Raw genomic sequence first — 23,699 nt, 5'->3', positions numbered from 1 at the left:
CCACTTCAGACATAACTATAATTAACTTTGCAACTACATGTCAACTACCAGCCATTAGAGTATTAGACTGTCTGCTTAATAACTGATTAAAAAAAATAAAAAAAAATAATGAATGCTCCCCAACAGACATTCTACTGACTATAGTAACTTTGCAACTTCATGTGAACTTATTCTACTAACCTGAACCCTACCACCTAATCCTAACCTAACAGTCTATTGTCTACTAATGAGAGTTAGTTGACATGTTGCAAAGTTAGTAGAGTGTCTAAAGTGGACAGTCGAAATAAAGTGTAACCTAAACTTGTCTTGCTGCAATGCTATACAGATTTTTTGGGGTGTCATTCTTGGGGATACAGACATGTGATGTGTTTAAAACAAAACTTTTAAAGGGGGGGTGAAATGCTATTTCATGCATACTGAGTTTTTTACACTGTTAAAGAGTTGGATTCCCATGCTAAACATGGACAAAGTTTCAAAAATTAAATTGTACGTTTGAAGGAGTATTTCTGTGCCAAAAATGCTCCTTCCAGTTTGTCACAAGTTTCGGAAAGTTTTTTTCGAGTATGGGCATGTGTGACGTCAGATAGGGCGGAATTTCCTTATATGGGTCCTAAGGGCACTTCTATCGGAAGAGCGCGGGCGCGCGCGCAACTGTAGACCAGGGGTGCGTTTCCCGAAAGCATCGTTGGCCAACTATGGTCACAAGTTCATCGCAATGTCCATTGAACTCTATTGGTAACGAGGTAACTTGTGACCATAGTTGGCCAACGATGCTTTCGGGAAACGCACCCCAGAGCAAGAGGGCGGAAAGCAGTTCGCCCATCATCACAGCGCTGTGCTCGGCTTTAGGGAAGTCAGTGTCACCAAAGAAGTGGGTTTTTAGTTGCCAGGGCAAGACATCCCTGCACAGATTCCCAAAAAACCCGGCGTTAAGGGACCAGTGGATGGAGTTTGTTTTTCCAGAGCATCAACGGAGTTGATGCAAGACTGTTTGTTCCCTGCATTTCGACGATGATTGTTTTATAAACAAAGCCCAGTTCGACGCCGGATTTGCAGATCGTCTAATACTGAAGGATGCAGTCCCAATGATAAAGGTTCACGGTCGTGCGTTGGAACCGTGAGTAAAACTGCTTGTCTGCTTCAAATGTCTGTGTGTTGTTAGCTATCGGCGCGTAAGCACAGCCCACACGGCACGCCTCCAGCCGCTCGTTTTTTTCCGGAAAGACTCGGAACTGCCTATCTTTCTTTTATAAATATAATAAAACTAAAGACTTTTTGGAGATATGCAGTACTACTCTATAGGTACTCAAGATTAACATGAGATTGACTGAAAATGAGTGTTTCACCCCCCCTTTAAAGTTAGGTTCATTTTATGTTGCATAATATTTCATCAAAATCTTACTGCAAAATCATCCAAAATGTGACTCTAATGCTTAATGTAACAAGTTTGTGCCCTTTTCGTGGAGGACAGAGAGAGAGAGAGAGAGAGAGAGAGAAATAGTAAATGGGAAGGAGCACCTTTCCACAGTCGACTTCTCAGCCTGTTGGTCTGTGAATCAGCGGATTCTGCTCGCTTTTAATCACATGCGTCCCCAGAGCCGATGTCTCACAGAAGCAGCTCTCATTTAAAGCAAGACATAACACTTAAAATAGTACAACAACAGGAAGCTCATTTACTGTGAGAAACTGCAGAAAAGCCTTCCATATATCAGCTGCAAGAACATTTTCAAAAACATTTTTTTTTTTTTTTTTACTCGTCAAGTCTTTTTTGTTTTTGTCACACAAATATGTGTGAGTGCAATGAACGTTGTGAGGTCTCCGAAATATCCGTTGATTAGAAATGTATGTAAAAGTTAGTTCCATACTAGTTGCAAACAACTTGTGAACTTATTTATTAAAATGTAACTTTGCCTGTCAGTGTGGAAAGCAACTCATCGCATGACAAAGTAAGTGGATATGGCTCTCATTAAAAATCAAATCTCTGTTTTACCTCCTGTTTGCTCACACAGGAACATTCAGTAAACAAAACCTGCGACTTGAGCATAGAGCTTCAGTTATCATGGATCTTTTGTACGTTGATGGCGAGATTAAATATGAATAAGCTGCCATATTTGTATATTTGTATTCAGCTGTGTATGTGTGTGTGTGTGTTACAGTAGCTCCCCCTGCAGTGAGCTCTCAGGAGAGTTGCTTATTAAAGCGAACTGTCAGTCAGCCGCTCAGGGTGCAGGAGGCCCTGATGAAGCCATCCATTATTTACTCAGCCACTCCAGTGGACAAACAATCAATTATTTCAATGGGAATTATCCATAAGCCCCTTTGAATGCAAAATATCTGAATGTATGCGTGCAGGAGCGATAGAAAGGAAACCTCGTCCAGTGAAATGAGGGTGGTTTTGGCCAAAACCCGCTCATGCACATACAAACACACACACTCGTTTTTTTCTTCTTTCAGCAATAAACAACAGCACATTGAGCGTATGGTAATGGCCGACATGCTGAGACATGGCTTGAGGTGCTTTATTATTCATATTTTGGGGCGATGAATAATCAGATCCTGACTGATGAATGGTTTGAATAAATCATGAGACTGTGATTAGTTGGAATGGGACTGGGGGTGGGCACAGTGATGGGGGGCACCATAGGTGGCAAGGGTCACCTGTCTGTCACCCAGGTATACCCATCCACCTCTGCTTTCTGTGAATATGTGAGTGTACTGTATATGCACGTTCATTTGTCTGAGTATGCTTCACTGGCACACGCATGAAAGCCTTCGAAAGTGCTTTCATCTCCACTTAAGAAACTGTATTGTTTTGCCCGCTGTTTAAACATGCTGCCTACTTTTACATTCCACGTAGCTGAATCCACAGGACATAAATACCATAATTGAACATTCTCCATGGACAAGGGTTTGAGATATTGAGGGTTTATTAAAATGGTCAGCTTTTTTAGACTGTTTCCTCACAAGCATCTTAGATCATTAAAAGAAAAGAACTTAAATGAAGCACGGTAAAACTAATTATTGTGTGTGACTCCATTTCACCTCTCCAGGCCTGTTTGTCCTGACATTGTGCCACACGTTGTGAAAAACCTCATACATCTTTTGATCTTCACAGCTACCTGACAGCATTGTAAAATGCTTTTTACCATCTGAGCATGAACTGATTCACTCTTCAGGAACTCCTGAGGGACTTTTAATGCCGTGCGGACATGATTTTCAAAATTATATTTGACGCACAGAAACAATAATGTCTGCTACTGCTGTTTTGTGGCTAGAATTATGTTTTTTATTCTTCACAGACGGCTCTTTATTCGTGTGCATTCATGTGTTTGTAAGCATTTGCATGTTTACTTTTATGTGTTTCAGTGTCCTACTGGTCAAATGGAAGCAGAAGGTCTGGTGTTTGGCTCAGAGTCAGGGACAACAGCTTTAGTTCAATGATCTGATTCATGGGTGCAGTTGGGCCGACTGGAAAGAATAAGGTTTGATCTAATCTCATTTGCTTAGCTTTCCAGCTCAGTTTCTCCATTGGCAAATACTATGAAAAAGCAGAGGGCTGAACATGCTTTCAGTGCCGACTATGGAGCTCTGGCACTAGAAATATGCAAATAGAGATTTTAGATTATGTAAATATGCAAGCATGCAAATATAGAATGAAAATGTAATCCCTATTTGGGTACAAGTCTAAAAATGTAAAACGCTTCAAATATCCAACGAGTCAAAAGCTTGTTTTTAATGCATGAAAAAGTTTTTCATTTATCAAGGGCTTGTTTGTCTGGTCACAGAGCTTAGTATTGTGCTCCACGGTTTTGTGCAATAAAATGTTTTTTTTTTTTTTCTCTCTCTGCAAAAGTTCAGATACAAATAAAATGTTTTCTTATTCAACTAAATGTAAACCAGATATAACTAGATGTAAAAAAAAAAAAAAAAAAAAAAAAGATAATTGAGCTGCAGCTCTAATATTCACACTATAGTGGCAAGTACTGCCATAGGATTTTTTTTTTTTTTTCAACTTCTTACATACATTGTAGCATTCAATTCAATGTGAAATAATAAATAATTATTCCAAATACATTTTGGCTACACATTTCAACAACAAAAAAAGACCAGCAAAGGTGGTGTGTCTAGTGATATCTGTACTTCCCTTTTATCTGTCCACTTCTGAAATAACAATCAGGATTCAAGGAGTCTCAGCTTCTCTCACAAACCTTAAGGGTCCTTCACTCTGTTTTGACCCCTCTCTCTGGCCAAGAGCAGAAAAATACCCTGGAGCAATGTTTATAGTCAAGAAGATACTTATTAGGCAACACATGTCTGCATGTGAACATACATGGTAAGTACGGAGAGAATTTAAATTTCGAGTTCCACAAATTCCCTTTATGATCTGTATGATTTTCTGATATTGATATCTCTGGGTAGATGAGAAGGCAGCATAAAGATTACATGCTACAATCCTTCCCGATATGTTTCATATGATATGTGTTTCATATGTACTGCATATTGTTTGCTGGACTCAAACAGAAAACTGAGACTTTGTTGCTTATTAAAGAAGACATTTAACAGATGTGTTAGAGCAGATTTAATATCTTGTCAGAGCCCAAGGCAGGTTAACAATACATATTCACCCTTTGGTTATGTAAAGGGGGGAAATTCATAATCGAATTTTATTCAGTTTAATGCCTTCCTTTTCCTTGAGGGTAAAATAAATTGAAATAATCTCGCAAAAAATGATTAGCAGTGAGAACCCTTGAGACATGATAATCAAATTAAAGTTCCCCCTTTCCACTAACCTCACTATAATCTTATAGATGGCACTAAATTCCCATTAGAAACCTTGAGTGCATTGACCAAAATCAAAAAAGAACATGTTTTTGATATTGAGGGAGGGTTTGGCATTTATTAGGGTGAAAGGTCACTTTGTGTGCAATTTTGTATGATTTAATTGGCCTATATATCACTAAAATGGTTTAGATATGACTCCTCTGCAAAACCTTTATTTTATGGGATATTTCTTTAATGAAGGACTGTCTTGACCCCTGAAATATACAATATGAGTCGAACATTAAGCTGGGTAACTTTTTCATAAATTTGTCATCATGAATACGTCAACTTTTCCCCATGCATCCACAAGACTTGATTGATATGACAGCTTATGTCCTAAACGTGATTATTTAATAGCATGTCATCAGCATAGAAACATGAGCTCAGTCTCATTATTTTGTATATGTGGGGACAGTGATGTAGTCACACATGATGAATAGACCACTTGGGGACAGTAAAATATGTCTAGCTGTTTAATAAGCAGCCAAATCAGGTGAAGATGTTAGGTTGACCTCCCTGTGAATCACTGCCACAATATTGGAAACAATAAGATATATGAATAATCATATCGATTGGCTGAAAGATAAAATACGCTCTGACATCACACGAAGGTGTGGACATTTATCATGCAAAGGTCTCGTTTAGATGTCAACCACTCATAAAATGCAGTGTTACATTTCCTGTGATATATTGACCCATAGAAACCTCCAGCTATTTCGTATATCAAGTCTCAATGTTTCCATAATAGAAATTGGCTCACATGATGCATAGTAGAAGTGTTTATTTATTCATTTTTATTTTTGTATGTATTTACAATCCTTTTTTTTTTTTTGGTGGCAGGCTAATGTGTCTAATACTATAAGAATATAATTTTTTGCACTGCCTTTTCTGGCTGCAGACCTTTTAAAAGACTCTTTTCCGATCTGCAAGCGCAGGCTAAATTAGAATTCAACAACCTCCCCTTCTTTTTTTTAGTCTGTAAGCCATTATGCTAATTGGTCCAGTGGTTGTGACAGATGTGCTATGTTTTAATTAAAACACTTAATTCACTGATCTGCAAGGTCTCTACCCCACAGCACTCAGCTCTCACAGTCACTTTTGTTGAGGTGCATGTGCTATAGACCTACATTAAGAGTAAAAAAAAAAACACTACTAAATGGAGTGAGGGGCACAGATCTTCTTAAATAGACTAAAGCAATTTTCCTTGACAATCCCGTCACACAAATACCAGTTACAGGCGATTGTGGTTTAGTATCCATCTATCAAAGTTAGCGAAGGTGTGACACCCGGCAAATATTGGTGTAATGAATCTCCAGTCCATTAATCTGGAAAGATCATGTCACAGTGGAGTGCGAACTGTGTGTGTTGGTGGGCAGCATGCTAGGGAGATATGTAGTGATTGTCACCTGTATGAGTCATGCTCACGGCTGATTAGAGCTGAGCGTGAGGCGCAGCGTGATGAGGAATCAGCGAGGGGGAAACTGCAGGTGGCTGACCTTTTTTCCACCATCTCCATCTGTCTTCATTTCTCCACAAATGTTCTACTATTCTCCCACTAAATCCCAATTCTTTCACTCTTTTGAACAAACAAGGACTCTCTTGGGCTCAAAATGTGATTTTGTTCGAAGTTATCAGCACTCTAGCCAATATGAACCACTGCAAGCCTTTTCAACATTGAAATACAGAAAGAATATGTTCACAGATGTCTAATCATTACATGTTGGTTAGTGCATAACAGACAGTTTTAGGTTATTTACACAATAATATAGTATTTAGTAATATTTTGAATTAGTATTTATTCTTGTATTTTCAATTTTCATTTTAGCTTTAGTAATTTTATGTGCTTTTATCATTAGTTTTTTTAATATTTCGATTTAACTTTCATTTATTTCTGTTTTAGTAATTTTAGTCAACTTAAACTACTTTATTTCAGTTGGTTTTATTTTATTTTTTCAAATTTATAAAGAAAATACAGTACATAATAGGGGTGTAACGATACCCTCATTTCACGATTCGATACATATCACGATACTGAACTCACAATACGATATTATTGCGATACTCCAAGACATATGATAAAAGGTCAACAAAAAATGTACTATTGATTAAAATGCTAAATTAGATATTACATTGTGGGTGTATATGAATAGGCTTGGACTTGGTACTGATAACCCAATGCACGGGACAATGGTGACACCAGAATAAAAATAATATGATTCTGAAGCTGAAAATACTGAATTATTTTAGATGAATATGCCTTGCACTCTGTTACAGACTATATATTTAAAATAATGTAGCCACTTTTTACTGGTAACATAAGACATTTGGCATTACCAGGACCCACAAATATTCCCCCATTGCATTATTATACATTATATTCAACATTATATATAGTAGTTTATTGTAGTACTGGCACTAGAACTAAAACATTTTATTTTTGGTGAACTATAAATATTGTCACCATCCACGATACATATTGTCTCATTTTTGTGTTGCGATCTATTGTGACACGATATATTGTTATGCCCTCAGTACATAATGAATACATAATGAATTTAGTGCCGACTCATTTTATGCCAAATCTTTTTTTGTGAATTGGAATGCATGCAAAGGATTGTGGGTGATTGGAGGATGCCAAGGATACACTTGATGACTTCTTCAAAATATGCAGAATGAAGGACACAAAACGAAGTCTGTCTTCTAAGGACCCTTCAAATTGAGACAACCTTTAACTACACTAATGATGTAGCAGTCGAAGTATGCAGCCATACTAGGACACAACCTTCCGATTGAGACAGACGAATGGGAGAGAAGCCATTCTGCGGTGTCTGGAATGTACGAATCCCTTGTTGATTGTGTCCATTACGGCCACCACTGATCCAGTTACCACACCCTCCGCGGATAAAGAGCCAGAGCCCACCGCAGACTGTGAGACCCAGCAAATGCCCGCCACAGACCCTGTATCTGAGCCAGAGCCTGTAGCCTCTTTCATCCCAGAAACAAAGCTTGAGCCAGTCTGACCAGGTGTGTGAGCCAGTTTTTACATCTGTGCCTGTGAGAGTTTTAGTGGAGCTGGATGATGAAGAGTCGCTGATAGGCCCTGTCCCAAATGGCACACTTCATATGCACTTTCGTTCTTGTGGACTTACAATGGCTGTCGCGTGCGCGTGTCCCTTAAGTCCATGAGACCGTAGGGTGTCCCATTGAAAGTGCGGACTCAGAGGAAGGCAGCGAGTGCTTAGGCACCCACTTGGGACAGGGCCATAGACTGGGATTCGGCAGAGCCACTTCCCACCCTTGTCCCCACCCAAAAACCGTTTCCTCCTGTGGTGATCCAGCCCAATCTTCTTAAGTCTTCTTCTTTTTCGCCAGTAGTCCTGCCCAGCTCAATGTCTTCTTTGTCACCACCGGTCCTGCCCAACTCAAAGTCATCATCGTCACTGATGGTCCTTCCCAGCCTCCCATTCCCTCCTCCTCCAAAACAAACTAACATTAATCAGGTTGAAAAGCAGTAGGAAATAATCAATTTCGGGCCAGCGACCCAAGTCCTGCAGATAGCTTGCTCACTTGTTAAATTGCCCCTTTCCCTGGCCAAAACAAATGGGTGCGCTTATGTGTTCAAAAGGAGATGCATTAGATATTCTAGCCTGTGAATTTCCCCTTAAAATAGTGCACAATTTGCAAAAGTCTTTTTCTTTCAGGGGTCTTAATAGCTCAGCAGCGAGCAGAGTTAAAAGAAAAATAGTACCATTAGCTCGTCCAGTGTATTAAACTGATTGTGTATTAGCTTGCTACATTGGCGCAGTGCGCTTTGACATACTGTTCGACAGACTTAAGAAAACAGCAATAATGCACTGCTGTTTGCTTGCTTTTTAATAAGCGCATGCCGACTTTAGAGAACACAATAAAACAGACGTGGATTATGTGACGGTGATAATTCTAGCTACCCGGCGCTCGCGTACTAACTCCATATGTCTTAGCGGGCTGCTGATTCTCTCGCTCCCTCTCCTCCCGCTTCCCATTCTCTTTTCTCCTTTCCCCCTGAGGCTCATGTCTCAAATGTGATCGTTCTCATCACTCCCTCTGTTTGCAGGCTAATTCTAAGAGTGAAATAAGATGATGAGACTTTTATGTGCTTGTGTCTGTTTGAGTCTGTTTGTGCATGTTTTGGTGGTTTAATATGCCTATTCCTTATTTGCTTCTGAAGAGGCTCACTATATACACACATTACCACTGCTGCAATAAAATGGTGTTGGAAGCAGAACAAAATGCCCTTTTAATGGAATAATTTCTGAAACATTACAACATTTGTTCAGCTTTTATTGGATTTGAATTTGGGTGTAGTATACAGTAGACAAAATAAATAACAAATAATACTTATTTATTACTGTATAACAACATATAGTTGGATTTTAAAAATGAAGCTAATTCATTTAATATTAATAAATTAAATTATTACATTTGTTATGGAACTTTCCCATGTAATATATATATATATATATATATATATATATATATATATATATATATATTTTTTTTTTTTTTTTTTTTTCAGGTGGCTCCATCCAAAAACGTTCATGTCACCATTGTAAATCTTTTCCAGTACCATCGTGTTTGGTATGCAGGCATGCTTTCTAGCATGATTGGTTTGAAATGTATGTGCATTTATTTTTGCATACATCGCTGATGCATATGCCCACATATTGAAACGCTCTGGAGGAAAGGTATTGGATCTAACCTTAACCCATTAGACATAGAAAACTTCAGCATGTCATGACAGATTACTGTCAAAGGGGCAAGCAAGACAGCACTTTTCTTTCAGTGCTAAAGACGGGCTAAATAGCAACAAGGGCAAAAATATAAGAAAATCTGTCGTCCGCTTAGGCCCTAGCCCATCGGCCCTAAACAGACAGCTGTGGTTAAGCCATTTTCCAGCTCTAATCTCTTAATAAGATTATAAAATAGTGAAAATATGTTTACGCATTACTAGTCATAATTACATGTCTTGTCATATTCAAGGAACTGATAAATATGCCCTGAGTCTACAATCTTACATATTAACTTGAATTTGTGCTAAATGTGCATAATGGATTGCATGGCATGGTAAATTGAAAGAAAGAAAAAAAAAGAAAAAAAAACTACAAAGGAGTGAGACTGCATGTATTTTCCTAGCAGCATGCGGACAGTTCCAAAGTGATGCAGTATATGGAAAATTTAATGTGTTAGTTTGGAAGTTACTTTCAAATGATATTTTCCACAAATGTATCATCATTAATTATGATGATTCTGTGGAAAAGTTTACAATACAGTTCCAAAGTTTGGCATCAATAAGATTTTATTTTATTTTATTTTATTTTTAGCAAGGATGTATTACATTGATCAGAAGTGACACTAAAGACAATGATAATATTATTTGAACTTCATTTGAACTTCATTTGAACTTTCTATTCATCAAATAAACCTGGAAAAAAAAAATCACAAAAATAATAAGCAGCACAACTGTTTTCAGCATTGATTTGATGATAATAAGAAATGTACCTACCAAATTAGCATATCAGAATGATTTCTGAAGGATCATGTGACACTGAAGACTGGTGTAATGATGCTGAAAATTCAACTTTACCATTACAGGAATGAATTACATTTTAAAATACTAAACTATAGAAATAGAACTAGCTATTTTAAATTAAAGAATATTTAAAGAATATTTGACTATATTTTTATCAAATAAATGCAGCATAAGAGACTTCTTTGAAAAACATGAAAAACAACCTTCTATGAATGAACCGAAAGCAAAAGTTTGGATCATATGCATTATACTTCATTATTTGAGTGGACTGCCAAAAGTTACAATGGACTAAATGAACCAACAAAACTGGAATAATGCAAAACATTGTATGTATTTCTGAAATTAAAACTAGATATTACTGTCTGAAATTTTGTTCACACTTTAAATGAAGTTTATTTAACTACTATGTATTTATATTTAAATGAATCATTTGATACAATGCAATTTTTTTGTAATTACTATTTACAAAATACCTGCATGTAATTACAGCTGTAATACATTTCTGTAATTAACCCTTCCCTTACACTTTAACCCACCCTTAAACTTAACCTATAATGTGAACATCAGTCTTTAAAATAATTAAATCTGTCAAATCAGCTCAATAACCCTCTCTCAATAAACTCCCTACTGTTTAAAATGGATTCCATAAATTTAGAAAACCATGATGGCTTGAGATATTGTTTCTTCTCTCTTGATGAAGGGCATGGCATAGAATGCACACATCAGAAACCCAGGAGCTATTCTTTCCCTATTTACAGCCTGGACAAATGATCCACAGAAAAAATGTATAGTTTTCTTTTGGGCACGACAGATAAATGGTTTATGCAAAGACTGAAATCAAAGAATATGAAGAATAGCAACAAAAACAATACAATTGTTGTCACACTTCGAAGGCTTCTCTGAAGAAAATGGCTAGTGAAACAATGAATGGCTGAAACAATGCAATTATTGACAACATTGCTGGGAAAATCACAAGGAAAATGTTTTCTATTTTTGTCAGAATGCATCACAGGTCACCTTAGCCCTACATTTATAGGCTTTCTACTTGAAGACTCAATGCTTTGTGTGAAAAATTATATTATTGTAACAAACTTCTTACAGAAAGAAACTTCTTTTGTTGCACAAAAAGTGTATAATATAAAGTAAACGGGAAAAAAAAGATGTGCTTCGAACCAAACAATATTTTATAAGAAACATATAGTTATGGTGCAGGCATTATCAAAAGAATGAAGTATAAAAAGACTGCTCTGTGTAGCTTCAGACTTGTCCAAGCAGTGGACCTGATCTATTCAACCATTTATCTGTTAGAAAACAAAGCCTAGTTTTCTGATTGGACACAAGATCTAGGCATCGTTTGAGAGATGCAAGCAATCCTTTCATCTGCAAACCTACACACGCAGGGAACTCTACAATATGTCATGATGGGAGGAATGTCTTGACATTGGCTGTTCTGTGTCTAGCATTTTGGTGCATAGAGTCGCATTAAATCGTTAAAAAAATCACAAAAACACACGTGATCTTATTTCTAAATTTCAACAATTCAGCTTTCAATTAATCCTTTAACATGAACGTTCAGTTTGCGGTGCCGCTGACCCAGAGAAAGCATTTGTCATCTATAAGCCTATGCAATAGTCTTTTATGTGTCACATTGTTTTTGTTTGTGTATTAAAAATATTAAAATAATTGAACCATGATGAAAGCACATTGTTCGGATCTAAACACTGATGTCTAGAGATCGAAAATGAGTAAATCACCTTTTGAAAGCAAAGATTGTATCAATTTCATTGAGTCTTTTGGTGTGTTCAAGTCATGTCAGAAAGACTGTATTTATGAGTTAAATGCACATGAACACAAAAGTTACAAAAAAAAAACTCAAAGTCGTGTTTATGAGTGAGAAACTTGGGATTTTCTTTGAGCTCAGAGTTTCTGAGTCTAGGGGGCATGTCAGTGAGAAGTAGCATGGTGGAATCGATGACTCTATCTAACTGAATTTATTAAATCACAAAAAACAAAACACACCTGATGCGCATTCTTTGTTCTTCATTTTGTAGAAGTATGAGGTAAAAAAAAATGTTGTATAGTTCATTAAGTGAAGGTACACCGCCATCTTGCTCCATCCAAAGTGACTTGAACGCACCTGACGTGAAAAAAAATTACACCATAGAAGCAGTTTATATAACGTGTGTTATATTACAAATCTTTGTGTGAAGACATTTCTTTAAAAGAAAGTATTTATTAACTGGATATGGGATGGATACAACACACTCTACTACTAGTTGTGTTTGGCATCATGGGAGGAGACACACTCTATTTGAATTGATGCAAATGTGATAAACATAAATAACGAATAAAAGCCTCTTCATATAATGTCCTCTTTGCTTCTTTTATGCTTTCGCATGCAGGCACTCACACTTTGATTTTCCACTTCATTCTTCTGCTTCTATGGATTCCTCACTCGTGTTTCATTATTTATTGCTATTCAGGGAGATAGGGTGGGTGGGTGTCTGTTGGGGGAGCTTCGGTGCGATCATAAAACATGTCAGGATAAATACTTGAATACATTCACATTGCAAATGAGGGAGTCTGTGCTAATGTTTACTCTGCCACAGTGATTTATGACAAAGACATTCAGAGACTATCATTAGTTTAATATGAGTAAAAAGCCTTGCCTTGTGCGCTTCATATTTTGACCATCGCAACCTTCTGGTAAATAAAGCAAAGCAACAGTGTCACTTCACTGCAGATAACATCACTCAGTATGCAGGAGGGGCCAGGAATAATCTCACTCAACTTTATAAGAGTGCTCTCTCCTCCTGCATGGATATTAAGATATGAAGATGTTTGTGTCAATGAGTGCAGGCACAGGGAATTTCTGCAGGGCATCATCTTTTACTTTTTTTTCTGTTATGTATGACTACAGTGTTAGAATGTCATCTAAGGTGAGTTAACTGGTGTAGACTTACACCATCTTATCAACTTCAGCTGTGATCCAGAGACCACATGTAGCGGTGGAAGTTTAACATAGACGAACAAACATGCTCTGGAAGATGTTATGTCCGTTGTCTCTGTTCTGCATTATTTTGCTGGTTCATATGCTCATGTTTGTGTGTTCTGTGGGTAACAAATTCCAAGGAGGTCTGTAATACTTGGAGAAAGGCATTATCAAAATTGGCAAAATCTTATAACAGAAAGGTGAAGGCACCAGGAGATTATTATTTTTTTTTAAATCTGTGCAGTACAGGCTATGTCAAGATCAAGTAAAGTGTCAAAAGTCTCATGGGATAGAAGTGGCTGTGGACATTGATGACCTGCCCTCTCCTAGTAGCCTGTGAGCAAAATGGGATGTATAATTGACTTTTCATACGGGTTTTTGTAGTCTCTCTTTATCTCAGCCCTATTAAAATTATCACACATGAAATGAAAATTTAAGGAATGAAGGGGGAAAGGGAATTAAACATTTCAGAAGTACTGACCGTGAATTAATGGCATTCTTTCTACAAATGAAACTCGCTTAAGTTTTGAAAGGCATTAATAATTGTTTCTCTGCCTTGATGACCTGGATCAAAAGAATGAAATTAATATTTTATAATGATCGGAACATTATGAATAACAAAAAAATGGCCATACCACATCCAAAACACTACAACAGTTCAAAAAGGTTTTATGCTAAAAAGTCTGTTAAAGGCATTTTTATTAGTATATTTTGGTTAAAAAAAAGAAAAGAAAAAAAAAGCTCAGAAAATATAGATTTTTTTAACCACAAAAAGATTGCGGGTAAAGTCTCTTTTCTTTTCTTTTTTTTTGTGTGACTTTTTCACACACAAACACACACACGCACACAAATATAGCCACTATCTCTCATTTTCTCATGCACACACTCTGGGACAATTTTAAAAAGACCTGAAAGAAGATGAATTCCCTCATTAAGAGTGTTTTTAATGCATGGAGAAATAATTTATTCATGAAAATTAACAAATGATTCATTCCACTCCAAAGTTCTTCCAGTCATTGAGAACAGAGATATCCTGTTATTATTCTAGGCTGACTTCTCCCCTCCGCACTTACTGAGATGATGTTATTCACACTTGACTGATTACATGTATTTTGATCACCTCTGAGAAGCATCATATTAGGTCGTTTTAATGACTGGTACGTGGATGGTGTTATTTTTAATCATGCAATGACAAAATTCAAAGTAATTCAAGCTAATTTATTCTGCTCAGCCCAAGAAATTTTATGAAATGAAAAACAGCTCTGCATCTTCTTTTTGACTTAGTGATCTTTAGCGACTTATTTTTATGCTTAATTTTATTTTTTTTTAAAACATTGTTTGTCATGCATTTGCTGTTTCTAAGGTACTTTATTCTTTTTGGTAACACTTTATTTTGATGGTGCCTTTTGAACATTCTGTTGACTATAATAATAATGTAAAAAACTAACTCTCATTAGAGTATTAGACTGTCTGCTTAATATCTGCTAACTCTTTTTTGTTATGGTCCTACAACAGACATTCTACGGACTGTAAGTAACTTTGCAACTACATGTCAACTTATTCTAACCCTACCAGTCTACTCTACTAACACTCTAATGAGAGTTAGTAGGCATGTAGGCGCAACGTTACTTATAGTCAACAGAATGTGTTAAAGGGACCATCAAAATAAAGTGAAACCTTCTTTTTATTTATTATTATTATTATTTGTAAATTATGGGTTTTGTAAACGTGAACAATTTCTAACTAAAGAAACTGATATAAAGTTTGTGAGTCTGTGCTGTCATTATTGCATCCCATCAAATACAGATATATTACCAAGAAAAAGATCAGCATTAAAAATATTCACTTTTTACTCTAAGAACTTAGTTTTTTGTTGTCTACAGAGTTCCACAGAACTGTCAAACCAGTTCAGAATCTTTGTTTTAAAAAAGACTATTGTCACAATTATTAAGGGTGTTTAGATTCGAGAAAACAGAGCAGCTTAACACAACATAATTCAAAAGCTTAGGGAATGATGGGAAGTCAAACCTGCTTTCTCATGACTCTGAATGCAGCTAGCTGCATAACGTCTTGGAAAACAATCTGGCAGTTCTTTCTTTTCCACTGGCAAGTTAGAGAGTATGTCAGCAATGTCTTGGCTCAGGAGAATAAAACTGAAAGGACACATATTGATGCAACTCTCTCCTTCCTTCTTTCTCACACATTCACTCTTTTTCACCCCATGCCCCCTCCTCCATCCCTCCCCTCTCTGTCCTCTGTATGAGAATATGTGTGTAGTTGCAAGCAGTGTGTGAAAGGAAGTGAGACCAAGAGAGAAAGGAAGCAAGTGATGATAATGAGCAATGGACTCACACAATAAGCAGGAGGACAGGATGAGTGCACAGGCAGAGAGAGATGGGGCTGGAATAGAGAGTGTACCTCGGCCAGGCTGATGGAGTGAGTAGCGGTCGATAGTGTCAGATGCAGTATGGAGAAGGCATCCAGAAAGTTTTCTCTCTCATTCGTGCCCTGTATCCCTGCTGTGCTGGAAAGAAAACTGAGACCTCATCTTCCACCAGCCAAACCCATGGCAGTGCCTGTGTCAAGCTTCAGGAGCCATTTAGTTGAAAACACATCATTGGGCTGTCAAAAAGAGGCTTTTCAGATGAATGGTTCGGATGGTAAAGAAACAACGGATAGATAATATACCAACAGGGGACTGTTCCACTACGATGATGAACTTTCTGATCAAAGGAAAGGAAACATAATATTAGGTATGCACAAGTTTCTGTACACCAGTCAGTGTTTCTCTCAGTAGCCCATAACCTCTGCAAAGCTCGGGCTCTGTTATCAGAGGGATCAGGTTATGATATTGCTGAACTCATGAGATTTGTAAATGAATCTCACAAATCACATTCTAGCCCTGATTCAGCACTAGCCACTTTTTTTTTTACCTACTGTAGTCTGCCGGAGGTGGCCATGATGGCTCTATGTATTTGTTTGTGGTGAATCTGCTTTGACGGCCTGGTCAAAGGTTTTGTTTGATGATCGTAAGTTTCCTGAAGAAAGAAAACCTTTTAATAAAGTTATAAACAACCGATTGTCTGGCTTTCTTTTTTTTTTTTTTGTTTGCTTGTTTAAGCAATTGTTTAAGCGTTTTTTCAGATCTTTTAAAACAAGACTTTGTCAAGCCAATATTCAAAATTGTTGTTGTTTTTGCTTTCTCATAAAAATTACAGTTATATGAATTTCATTGAATTTGAATTAATTTTACATTTAAATTCAAAATGACATTCTACATCCTGTTTACTACCTTAATTCTATTTACATTCGGGAATTACAATTTAAAAGCCTTCAATTCAATTCTAATAAGTTGGGCAGTAGTATATAAGAACACAACCCTAGTATATCTTTACTGTTTGGTCGATTAAAAATATTATTAGTTTTAATTAATTATTTATTTTGTGAATTGTTTTTTAGCTATATGTGGGGCATGACCTGGCATGAACAGTGGAGAAGGGAAAAAAATGCAATTGGGCTGTTGAGGGACGATGTGAAAAAAGAGACAAATGAGGGTGTCCAGGTAAGGAGCATGGACTCCAGTTCTGTTGGGACACCCATTTCTGTTAATTAGCACTCACCAGATGGAAGTGAACACATTCCACTTGGGAAGGTCTCCGCAGAGAGGAGATTTTGTTTAATACATTATTTATTTGCAGACTCAGTGGCATCACCAACTCCCAAATGACAGCAAGCCACATGGGGCAAAGAAAGGAATCCCATCCAAAGCGAGAATGTGTGTTCTCTCACACAAACATGCTAGTAGCCTACGCCTTTGAATCTATGGAAGAAGCATAGCCATCTCTTCCTGATTTCTCCTGAGCAGGGCACTCAAGAGTGGCAGGTGGGTACTGGAGCTGCCTCACACTTTTGGAGGATGTTCTCCAAGGAGAAGAGTTTACTCAAGCTTCCTTGCAAGCAGCCATCTGTTGGAGTTCTTATCTTTCCTTCTTTCTTAGCCTGGAGAGACAGGACGGCACACCCTGGCCCCTTTATTTACAGAAACCTCAATCGCAACAGCTGCTTATTTGCTTCTGTCCTCATAAGCTTTTCAACTACAGGCCAAGAAAACATTGCACATCTCCCAAGAATACCTATCGCTTCCTATAATCACCATCTTAACATCCCAGGGGCTGTTTTTCCGTCTGTTTCCTTCATTTTCCCTGTCCTGACCATAATACCACTTTCAAAGAGTAATATGACTGAAATTATGCTTTCATGCTCTACCTCTTGTGTGTTATTGAAGTACAAAGAGCACAGAAAGAGAGAATTTCGAAATATAATGCATTAAGACAAAGACTCATTTGAAGTCGTGGGTGTCACAACGAATCATGTGCACATGGCTGTTTCAGTAGCATGGGTGAAATAATTTGCATAAGAGGAAGAGTGCCTTATTGTGGGATTTATCGAAATAGTAATTTTGCTTGTTTGCGAGGCAGAATTGCAGCATAAGAGGTGACATCTCTTCTATTACAGGAGATGATGGCTGTTCTAATCAGTGTACTCACCACAGTGGGTTGATAAGATTTGATTAACGGACATGCACTGATTACAAAATGAAAGATGAACAAGAGGGCTGGAAGAATGGATGATATGCCATCATCTTACAGAAATCTGAGCCTGTGGCATGACATGAAGTGGTCAGTAGTTTTGCGTCACATTGAAAAAGCACACATAATCACAGATGGCCGTTTTGTCAGAACACGTCGCCCGACTGTCACTGTGTAATTATTATTTTGCATAATTGCCTGAGCAGCCAGGTTCTCCTCTCGTTCTCAGGGGTTTAATTGCCTTAATTGACAGACAAAGAGAGGTTTGAGACGCTCGTGCGTACGTTACTGAGAATAACAGTCGTGTTGGCTGTGAACCCTATTTATGACCTCATCAGCTCTACTCTCTACGCGGTCCGCACCCCGCTTAATTACCAAGCAACCAGCCGGAAAAGAGAGGCGGAGAAGGAGGAGAAGGAAGTAAGGGAGGGAGAGGAGAGCATCTTCAGTAGAGAGCCTTTGGTCCCCTGGGTGTTCCAGCACCATATGTTTTCACTTAGTCAATCATGTAGACACTTCTCCCAATCGGCTTTAGAAGACCTGAGCCTGGCACACTTGTCTCATCACTTTGCTTCTGCTTTTCAGCTGGCCTCTTAAACAAGGTCTTGTTCACCCAAATATCAGAACACACACTGATTATGGCGAGGACGGGGTTCTGACTCGTTAAAGGGATAGTTCACCCAAAAATGAAAATTGTGTGAAAGTCGCTGAAAGTTTCAGTGTTGTTTTGGACATTGACCTTGTGTGTTCTGCAGGAGAAGGAAAGGTATACAGGTTTGGAATGGCATGAGGATGAGTAAAAGATGACAGAAACTTTTTTGGGTGAACTTACCTTTAACATATAATTTTGTGGTGATTTTTAGTACTTGATAAGACTATCAAATCTTACATTTCTCATTCACACACTTTGTAGATGTAGAGGAACTAAAGTTTGGGCAAGATGAATTATTCAGATACAACTGAAAGACCTAAGGCAATAACTAAGAAAAAGCAAATACATGATAAGGTGAAGAAAGAAATATCCATATTATTATCCATAGTGTTTGCTCCAATAAGCTAAAGAGAAACATTGCGGTGCACAAATATGAGATTTGCTTTGCAAACATTTTCAATTTTATGAACAGTTTCAAGAATGTTTCAATTGTTTTTGTCAATGAGGTTTTTAATCGTCATTGTAAGGACAAAAACCACTAAGGCATTTTTCAAGATATCTTCTTTTGCGTACTACAGAAACAGAAAGTCATAGGTTTATAGGTTTGGAAAGGCATAAAGGTAGCTTAAATGCTGACAGACATTTAATTTTGGTGTAAACTATCCAATTAAGGGGAAACCGAAAATTTTATTTTTTTTGTTTCAAAGAGACTTGCCAAACAAATGTTTTGTTTGATGTGAGATGAGAAAAATAGCCTAATTGTGGTGATCAGCACTCAATAATTAACAAAGACGACTCCACCTATTGAAGCTAATCTATTCACTAAATGTAGTTTTTTGTATCTTTTCTGTATATATATATATATATATATATATATATATATATATATTTTTTTTTTTTTTTTTTTTTTTCAGCAAATTGTGTTGTTTTCCTTTACTCGGTGGACACAGTGGCACTTAATTACAGTCTATTTGCAATTAAGTGGAGTGCATTTGTTTACCTGAGACTGCAAAAGCTGTCCCTGTGTGATGGTTCAATTGATGACAGAGAACAGAGAAAAAATCAGTACAAGAATCAGATCAGATCTGTAGAGTAAACTGATAATGATCATGCTTTTTGTGAGCTCTGTCCAGGATGAAAGGTTTAGCGACCAGTTTGTAAATGCCACAGCTTACGAAAGCTTCTTCTTCCAGAGTAGAATCACTATTAGGTCTATGATGACTAACAGTCACAATCCAGTGGTACTATACAATAATAAACTTCAATATCTCTTTTTTATACCAATATGCTTAACATTGTGATATGAAATGTCCTTTACTGTAAATCAAAGCACTTTGCAATCCACTTAAGTTTTATAAGGCACTGCTACCATGACTTAAGGTTGCAATACACTACCCAACTTTTGCACAGATTTTTGCCCCGGTTAGCAGTCTGGTTGATTCGACACTAGTTGTCGAATGTCAGAACCATGTAAATATTATTCATTTAATAATATATGTATGTAAATATTCTCTCAATATATTTGATCAATGAACAATATTTTAGTTTATTTTTTTAGTTTGTCCAATGCAATCTGGATGTTGAAGCAAAATTGATTCAGACAGCATAACATCACTCTGAATTACTTTAATTGTTCAAGCAAACATAAAAAATGCATTTAATATGTCTGCACGAGTAAAATATTTTATTATTTTAAAATAATTTCTGTATGCTTGGAGTTATTTAAATATAAATATTATATATTTATTATGCCAGATAATTGAAGACCTTTTTTGTATGATACAGTTTGAGCTTACAGAAAAGTGTCAGTATTAATGTTTCAGTCTCATTTAAATGTCACTACACTCACCCCCGCCCACTCAAAAAAAAAAAAAAAAAAAGATAAAGGAAAAGGAAAATAGAAGAGCTCTGAAGCATTTGTATGAAAGATAACAAGCATCAGGCGTGGAGGAAAATAATAGAGGATCTCAATCAATGACTGCTGCATGCCTTTAGTAAAGGCTAGTTGGTAAGCTAATGAGTGTCAAATGGTTTGCAGCTGAAAGGTCAACCTTTATAACATGAATGGAATTCATCTCAACCGGCCGGTCCTTAATCCCCCTGGGGGTCTAATTGGGAGCATTAGACCGATAAAGCAACCCTAGAGTTTCTGGTTGTGACACCCAAGATCTGAGGTCCTATTTCTTTTCCTAATAAGGGCTTTAAATTTGCCCTACTACATCTAATGAAAAAGACTGCAGTAGTGCTAATTAGTTCGAGATTCTGTATAACATAGCATAATGATCAAAAGTAGTCAGCCTTGCTAACCTAATACATTGCATTTACAGGTTTATAGTAATAGGTTTGTTAAATTTTCAAAGAAAAAAAGAAAACAGTAAGTTGCTAAATTAGCCTGTGAAGTACATAAAAGGTTTTTAGTGACTTAACTCTTATTTACCTTAATTTCCATTTAGGATCAAATAATTCACTTCAGTATACTTCTTCAATAAATATAAATACGTTCACACAAAACACAAAAGCAAAGCATATCTTTTATTGGTAACAAAAAATCCAAATGTCATTTGTAAGAGACAGTCAAGATCCACCACATTTTGTTTTTCTCAGAGCTTAGGAATAAATCTGGTCAAAACTGAGCATGTTATATAATTTTTTTAGGTGTTGACTTGTCATCTAATTAAGATCTAAAAAAAATAATAGTCTGACTGTAAAATATATATAAATATTCTTAAATATTTTTAGCATACATTTAAATTGTGACGCATGCTAATACCAAGTAGAAACTCCCTGTTTTCTAATAGAAATGTTTTGCAATGTAAACATTCAATTCTTTTTAAAAGCATGTTACTGCTTTTTTAAACAATTGTTATTATTATTATTATTGTGTCACACAACTGTAGGAAAAATTGACACAAATGTAGAGGGAATTGAATTAAACAGTTTACTAAATGTCCATAGAGACAAATCTGTAAAACAGAAATGATCACAGAGATCGTTTTAAAAAACTTGCACTTTGAAACCCGTTTTCACAACAGTTTCCCAAAATTCTGTTGTCATGTAAATGAACGGCCAAAATGCATAAAAAGTTTCCTTTCTTCTTTTCCTTTCCTTTCGTCTTAGCTCCACCCCCTTAAGATGCGAGGGAGGATCCACCTGTGTCTCCTCGCTCATGACTCCACCTGAAGCTTCCTCGCGGTGCAATTAAAGAAATTAGATGTCCTTCAAGATGGCTGAGTTCGATCGGTTTCCGGGTCACTAGCTGGAGGACGGAGGAGCGAGGAAACAAGGAAGCATCAATTTGAGTTTTGAGAAGCTACCAATGAGTGTTCCTATGGAAACACTAACCCAGAAACACAGAAAATGAAAGACAAGACTAGACTTACAAAATCTCACAGGAAGGCCACTGGACAGCCAAAACTGTGACATATTGTTGTTGTGGTTGTTTTTATCAATAATCTTGTTAAAGGTACAATATGCAATATTTTTTTGCCGCTAGAGGGCGCTACATTCCAAACAACAACAACGGCGTAGCTTGATGACGATGTGAAGGAGCGTGGAATGATGGGAACTGTCGTTTTAAACTCCACCGTGGATGTAAATCAGTCAGACGGGAATCGAAAAATCATGTTCATGGATGAGGTAAAGTTCTATTTTTATAAATGTTTCGTTTAATGACATGCTTTTTGTGGCGAGGGGGGCGTGGTTCAGCGCAGTCTGTAACGGGAGAGAGAGAAACGAGACGAGCGGGACGCAAGTAGGTCAAGTGCAAATGACGAACACCTGTGTCTTATTGCAGTGATCGGCGTGGAGAGACCGCTTATAAGCCGCGCTGGAACGAGAGAGAGAGAGAGACTGGAGAGAAAATTGGACGCAGAGAAAGAAAACCGGTGGATCCGAGCTCTCATTTTTGAACTGTTTTGTGCCGTTGCGGTTGCCACGGTGAATGCGCGTTGTGCGCGACTTTTTGTTTGTTTTGTTTTATTTTAATAAAGTACGAGTCCCAGTCACGCCAACCCGTCTTCTTCCTTCCTGACTCTTGAACCTCATCACACTTTTATTTCATTAAAATGAATTAACCGCAAGAAAAGTAAGGTTTAATACTACATTGGTTATCATAGATGTTACTGTATTTGTCGAATTCATTATTGTGATAATGCTGCGCAGTTTTACGTGTTCTAAACAATTGTAAAAGTACATTCGAACATACCCACGTCATTTGCCAAAATACTGATTAATCTTTATGTATAACACATGCTATGTTTATTTACATGGCCATAAACACCAGACGTGATAAAAAATGTCAATAAACTAAACACAATCCTAAAGTAATAAATAATACTTTCCTTACATAAACATAACTATTACCGAATGCTACATTTGGAAAATATAAAATTAAGCATGCTTTGTCGACGGAACCAGCTGCAATCGGTAAAGAATAATTGTGTTCCATAACGACTGCACGAAACAAGCTAACGTTTGTTGCTTGATAGACGCTACAACTACAACTTCCGCATTTGTCCAGGACTCCACGCAGTACGAGCGGAAACCGAGGATAACGCGGATATGACGCAATTGACTGGCGACTCCCAGCTCACCCCTGCTCTAACGCCCCGTTTCCTTGGTTAAAATCGCAATTTTCTCACGATTTAAAAATAGTTGGAAAGTTTTGGGATATTGTAAGTAATCAACTTAACAATATGTATAACACTGGCCTTGAGATTTTGGGATATTTTAATGCAAAATTCTTACATATTGTACCTTTAAAGGGGTCATATAATGGTACATGCACTTTTACAAGTTGATTGTACTGAAATGTGTGTTGGCAGTGCCTGTACACAACCATCATAAAATGATAAAAATCCATCCAGTGTTTTTTTTTTTTTAATCTTCTTATATGTTTTCCCCTGTCTCATATCAAGCCGTTCGATTTTGTGACGTCACAAAATCTACGCCCCTCCCACGATTGTTGATTGACAGCAGTGTTTCAACACAGACCCTGTCAATCATAGTCTGCGCGTCATTGACAGAATGCAGAATGGCGTCTAAGCGATTGTGGTGTTCTGTGCTTGGGTGCTGAAG

At 37.1% G+C, this 23,699-nt stretch overlaps 1 long non-coding RNA gene across 1 annotated transcript in view; it reads left to right on the top strand.

Moving 5' to 3' along the window:
• The window catches only part of LOC311094795, a 76,553-nt gene extending 53,571 nt beyond the window's left edge, over positions 1 to 22,982 (top strand). Inside the window, exons 2-4 of the long non-coding RNA XR_014608724.1 lie at positions 3,367 to 3,482; positions 21,741 to 22,259; positions 22,417 to 22,982. This is a non-coding gene — a long non-coding RNA (uncharacterized lncRNA). The remainder of the gene's footprint in view (positions 1 to 3,366; positions 3,483 to 21,740; positions 22,260 to 22,416) is intronic.
• The last annotated feature ends 717 nt before the right edge of the window (positions 22,983 to 23,699 follow it).

The sequence above is a fragment of the Abramis brama genome (assembly GCF_963993115.1).
Source record: "Abramis brama genome assembly, chromosome: 13".
In the NCBI taxonomy this organism is placed as follows: Eukaryota; Metazoa; Chordata; class Actinopteri; order Cypriniformes; family Leuciscidae; genus Abramis; species Abramis brama.
The sequence above is the reverse complement of the archived record's forward strand: the minus strand, read 5'-3'. Positions and strand labels throughout refer to the sequence as shown.